The 6,000-nt window shown below is 53.8% G+C and overlaps 1 protein-coding gene across 3 annotated transcripts in view; it reads left to right on the top strand.

Moving 5' to 3' along the window:
* The first annotated feature begins 743 nt into the window (after positions 1-743).
* The window catches only part of ELMO2 (engulfment and cell motility 2), a 38,402-nt gene continuing 33,145 nt past the window's right edge, over positions 744-6,000 (top strand). For all 3 annotated transcript variants that reach the window (XM_060284738.1, XM_030848721.2, XM_060284739.1), the window contains exon 1: positions 744-821. The gene's annotated coding sequence lies outside the window, so the exon portion shown is untranslated. The remainder of the gene's footprint in view (positions 822-6,000) is intronic.

Here is a 6,000-nt window from a genome sequence, read left to right as displayed (position 1 = left end):
CTGGCCTCTTGCTCTGCCCATCCCTAGTTGTACGATCAGGGGACCCACATAACACCTACATCAGAGTGGCTGTAAGTGTAAAGGGACGTGGCACGAGTGAGGCGCTGGCGCAGTGCCCAGCCTTGTTCCGATCTGCAGGTGCAGTGACGAATACCACCTCCCACGGGTCCCTACCAACAGTACAGCTGAGCTGTACCCCTCTGCCTCTGCTCCGCGCCCACGGTCAGCCCTGGGTGCCGGTATAATTAGCTCCGGCTCGGTGGTGAGCAGCCGCGGCTGCTCAAAGCCTCTGACACGACTGTCACCTCCCACTCAGTTCTCCAAACCACAGTTATCCCACCGTTGAGTGCGTTACATGCGTGCTGGGCACCGGGCTGAGTGCCACCAGAGGACATCTGAGCCCTCAAAACCTCTGATTTATCACAAGGAACACGGGCTGTGCCAAAAGAAAAGTTTCGGGGAGCGATGGGGGGATGGGGGGAAAGAAATGCAGCCTCTTGCGTTCGCTGAGAAATCCCATTCTTCCAAAACCCATAGCCCGCGGCGGGGGAGACAGCCTGTGTCTTTAAGAGGCCTCCGCTAGCAGGGCGGGGACCGGCGGCTCCTCACTCCCAGCCCCGGCAACTGGTCCCGCCCTCTTTTGAGTGACAGGCAACAAATCCAATTGAAGAAGGAGAATTCAGCGTGACGGTGAAATGGAGCAATAGGAGCCCGGGTCGGCCTGCGTGGGGCGGGGCCCCGAGAAGGCGGGGCTGGCGGAGGCTAGTGAAGCGGCGGCTGGGAGACCTGGGCGCGGGAGCTGGGCCTAGGTCGGCTCCCTGGTGAGTGTGGGACGCGCCGGGGGTCTGGGCGCGCCAGGCCGCAGGGAGGGCCCTGGCCCGAGGGACGCGGGGCGGAGAGGCCGGGCCGGGAAGTAGGCGGAGGGCTGCGGCCTGCTTCTGCCCAGGGGCCTGGGGGGCTGGAGAGGGCCGGCCTGGGATGCACCGCGCAGGTTCGACAAGCCCCTGAGGGGTTGCGGCCCAAGTGGGTCCGCCGGGCCAGAGGGTCACTGGGTCCCGGACCCAGAAGGGTCGACGACGGGTGGGGAAGAGGGCGGACCAGGCCTAGAGGAGCGGGGGCTGGGTCGGGTAGGGGTCGCGGGGTAGGGCAGGAGGAGGGTGGGAGGATGAAACCCGGGGGCGAGACGGTGCGGGGAGGGAGGGTACGGGAGAGGGACCAGATGGGAGAGGGCTCGATAGGAGCCCAAAGAGTGTTTGGGGCTGGGTGGCACCCATCCGAAGCCTCGGAGTCTCCCTTGACATCGCCACCCCTTCCTACACACACAGACACTGCTCATCACCCCGCCCCGTCGATCCGGCCGGCTCAGTGACCCCCCAGACCGTCTACTTGCATCTCCGCCGCTTACCCCTCAGTTCAGGCATCTCTCGCCTCTTACCTGGATTGATGCAGTGTCCATAACCGATCTGTACACAGGCACTTGCGCCGCTCCCCAGCGGGCTTCGCACCGTGGTCAGAGGGATCTTTTCAAAATACAGATCAGAGCCGGACGCTCGGTTGCTTGTAACTGGCTGGCTTCCACCTCCTGCAGGGCCAGCCCCAGATCCTCACCCAAGCCCTGGAGATGGAATCCCACCGACCTCTCCTCCCTAGTCTCAGTCTACTAACCCCTCTTGCCCAATTCTCTTGTCACACTGGTCTTTTCGTGTTCCTTCTACATACCAAGCCCTGGCCCAACTCAGGGTCTTCACCCTCAGCCTTCCTGCTCCCTGGGCTTATCTTCCCCGCCTGGCTTATTCCTGTCAACTCCCCTTTATCTTGGAAATCTCCACTCAAGTATCACTTCCCCAGGAGGAGTCCCTGGTCCTCGATTCCCCCACCCAGTGAATTCCCCACTTTCATCACCCTCTGTACTTCTCCTTCACGACACTTGAAGAGCTGCAGTTTTACATTTATTTATGAAAATATTCATGTCTGTCTGTTCCCACCAGATAATAAGGTCCACTAGGAAAAAGATAGTGTCTGCTTTTGCTCCTTGTATCTCCAGCATCTTGCCCAGAGCCAGGCACTGTAAATATGTACTAAATGAATAGAGGACTTGGCTCTGGTAGGAGGAACAAGGTGTGAGTCGTCTCTGATGTCCTACACAAAAACTGTGCCAGGCTCTGTGCTAGAATAATGCTGTCCGATGGAAAGATAATGCAATATCTGTAGTTGCAAAATTTTTAGTAGCCACATTAAAAAAGCAAAAGGAAACAAGCGACATTACGTTTTGTAATATATTTTACTTAACCTAATAGATTCCAGAATGATATTCTTTTGACATATACTCAATGTTAAAAACATTATTAATATTTCACATTTCTGTGTGTGTACTAAGCCCTTGAAATCTGGCCTGTGTTCTACACTCAGAGCCCATCTCAGCTCATGGTAAACACATTACAGGTGCTCAGTAGCCACACGTAGGGGCGAGCAGTGCTAGAAGCTTTACATACCTGTGGCATTTAATTGCCTTTAACCTTTTGAGATAATTATTGTTGTCTGCATTTTACTAGTAAACATGATGAAGCTCCTAGAAGTTATGCTGCCTGCCAGCAACCATCCTAAACTTTGTGAGGGGAGGAGGCAAGGTGAGGACCAGGCCCTCCATCTGTTCATGTGGAGTTTGGTCCTTCTGTACCCTATGCTGCCTCGACGAGGTGCCAGGGGAGTCTGGGGGTGCAGGAAGTGGGGGCTAAACTTCTAGAAAACAATGGCACCTGTGGGTATATGCATATTCAGTTTCATCCATGAAGAGACAGTGTGTCTGAGTGCATCAGTACCACCTGCCTAGGTGGCTCAGGAACAAGTGGATTTGATGCAGTTGAAGAAAAAACCTGCAAGGCCAGTGCTTCTTGATCCAGTCACCGGAGCTCAGCACATTCAGCACCAACTCAGCCTGGTCCCAGGACCTGGGTAGAAAAATGTACCCAGGCCGCAGCATCTTGTACAGGGCCTGAGTTAACAGTCTGGCTGTTCAGTTCAACAGCTGCTCACTGAGTTGAGGTCCCCACTCCCGTGGGGCCAGCACTGTTCTAGGCCATTTAGGGTGGCTGGGGAGTATAGATCACAGCCCTCATCTTCAGGACGCCTACTGGGTACTTGGAAAGACCAGACCAGACCACAGAATGATTAGATGAGGTGCAGGACACCGGGCGCTGTAATGAAGAGCCGGAAACAGTGGTGTGCAGAGGCTGCAGTGGCTGTCTAGGCCACGCTGGGTAATGTGTTTCCAAGTGCGGATTTGGATTCCTCTGCAGGGGTAGGGGGGTGCTGCGTAGTTTGCTACAGTTCCCACATAGATGCTGCTTGGCATATTTACTTACGTGTCTGGCTGCTTAAGCAGCCAGAGTTTGTAAACCCATTAGACATAATGGTTTTAATTGAGTCACTAGAAAAGATTTGTTGAGCACCTGTTATGTGCCAGGCATTGTATAGGCCACTGCTCTGGAACTGACTGTGAAGCTCTCCAAGGTTCTTCTGCTAGGAGAAAAATAATAAGAAGAAGAAGAAGAATTTTATATTGATTTTCCTCCCCGATTGCCTTCACATATGTTTTCTCATTCTGTCATCAGTATACTAAAGCCTGGCAGGTAGGGCTCTTTTATGCCAGGGAAACATGGTTACAGTGCTTTTGCAACTTCTTCAAGTTCACACTGTTGGAATTCTGCTTACTCTGTGTCAGGTATTATGCTTAAATGATTTACGTATATTATCCCACCCAATGTTCACAGCAACTTTATGGAGTAGGGTTGATTCGAATCCCCATTTAACAGATAAGGAAATTCTTAGAACTGGGATCCAAACCTAAACCTAGGTCTGTTCCACTCCAGAACACAAGCTCCTTACCTCGTTAAGTTACTCTGCCTCGCTAGAAGGTCAAGGTTGGACGAGACCTCCTCATGCATATCAGGACCTGAAGTCCAAAGAGGCTTGTCCTCATGGCAGAGCTGGGCAGTCAGGTCTCCTGTGCTGCAGGGGCAGGACTAACCCAGAAGGGAGCGCCGAGGCCTTCTTTGGTTCCTGACTGCTGGTGTGGCCTTGCCAGCTTCTCTGGACCTCAGTTCCCTTATTTGTAAAATGAGAGGCTTGGCCTGGTTTTGCAGTGAGAACAATGCTGTGTGGTTGGGGTCAGTATTGAAGGAGTCGGGCCCCCAGCCCGGGGTTTCAGTCATAACCCAGGGCTTCTCAGCCCCGCGCACCCCGTCCCTACACAGGCTCTGCCTTCCCGCGGCAGCCGTGGTCCCGTGAAGGCAGACAGTACTTCTGGTTCATCGGTGTTTTCCACTTCAGTTTCTGTTTCAGTTCCAGAAACTGAGGCGAGTGGACTGGAAACACAGACCCCCTTCTACGTCCATCTCGATGACTGTAGGGCCGTGTGGAGTTCTAGGCAATGGCTCGTCCTCTGTCATTAGAGTTTCTGTTCTCTTTTAGAGGCGGTCAGGTCTAGGGGCATCCTGGAGGGTATTTTTGGTGTGGAACTCTGTGGGCACAGCTGTGTGCCAGGCACTGTGGGCAGGGGAGTAGATGCGGACTTGATGAGTCCCTGCCCTCAGCTAGCAGCCCCTGAGCTGTGGCTCCCAGCCCTGGCTTCCCATTAGATTCACCTGGGTGGGGGGGCTAGGGGGGTGGTTTGCAGTGACCTGGGTTGGGCACGGATGAGGCACAGCCAGAGCTGAGACCCACTGGTGTAGAGTCTGCACCTGGGGATCTTGTTTGAAGGCAGGTTCTGATTCAGGGGGTCTGGGCTGGAGTGGGTGATTCTGTGTTACAGGCTCCCAGGCACCATCGGTGGTGCTGGAGTGCGGATCACACTCTGAATAGCACGAGGAAAGGCTGCACATAGACAGTTATGAATCAGTGGGATTGTGACAGTGTGTGTAAAAGATGGGAGGGCAGATGAGGGCGCAGTTCATTTTGTCTGAGGGGAGAGGACCAGGAAGGCCACACAGAAGAGTGACTGAGCTGGGCCTTGAAGCTTGAGTAGAAGTTTGGCAGCTGGACCAGGTGGAGGGAGTAATGGCAGAGGCCCCAGTGAGACTTAGAAGAGCCTGATGTTTGGGGGAACAAGGTGGTCTGCAGTGACATTCGGAGTATCTGCGAGGGCGGTCTGAAGGCCATGGTGGGCCTGGAAGGAGCTGGTGCTCTCCTGCGGAGTCTAAGCTCAGTTGTGCAAGGATAGGGACCTTGCAGAAGGTTTCTAAACCGAAGAGGAGAGCTGAGTGCTTCTTAGGATAGGTGTTACGTGAGAAGAAGCCCAAACAGTTACCCTGTTCCCACGCCCTTCCTCACTGCCCTTGTTGCTCTAAGTTAGTGGCTTTTAACTACGTGTTCGGGTGAGTCTTGTGTCCAAAAATTTCAACAGAAGGGAGAAATCTCAGCTGCCATTGGTATGATGGTCCTTCTCGGTGTTTCTAGCAGTAAACGTCAGGACCTGAATCTTCGAACCCAGCTTCCCTCCCTGTACCTTAGAGTCTCACCCGCATTCAGGGGTCCGAACTAAGGGAAGTTAAGTCACTTCTCACTGCAGAAGATTTCAGAGGGAGAAGCCTCTGTTGAGATTGTGCTCTCGATTAGAAAGAGGGTTTGACCTCTGGTTGCCTTCCTGGAGCGGTGCTTTCTCTTGCAGGAAACATAAACCAAACTCACCCATGCCTCCCCCACCGAATCAGAAGCAAAAGAGCCGAACAAAAGCACCCATCAATCCTTATCCTTAAAGGAATGAGGTGGGGAGAGTGCGGAGCTGGAGCCTTCTGGCCTTCCTCCATCTGAATTCCTTACTAATGGGGAGGGATTGTCTTCCACTTCCTTTCCGCTGGGCTCAGAATCCATCTCCCTGGAGCCGTCCCTGCAGGGGCGATTGATTGATGGAGCTCTGTGGGGCCTTTTGTAACTGTGCTGATTTTATAAGCACACCTTCCAGAAGCCACTTAAAGAACACTCATTGGAGACACGGAAGGTCCT

Source organism: Globicephala melas, chromosome 15, assembly GCF_963455315.2.
Source record: "Globicephala melas chromosome 15, mGloMel1.2, whole genome shotgun sequence".
Taxonomy (NCBI): Eukaryota; Metazoa; Chordata; class Mammalia; order Artiodactyla; family Delphinidae; genus Globicephala; species Globicephala melas.
Note: the sequence above shows the minus strand (reverse complement) of the source record. Positions and strands in the feature narration are given on the sequence as shown.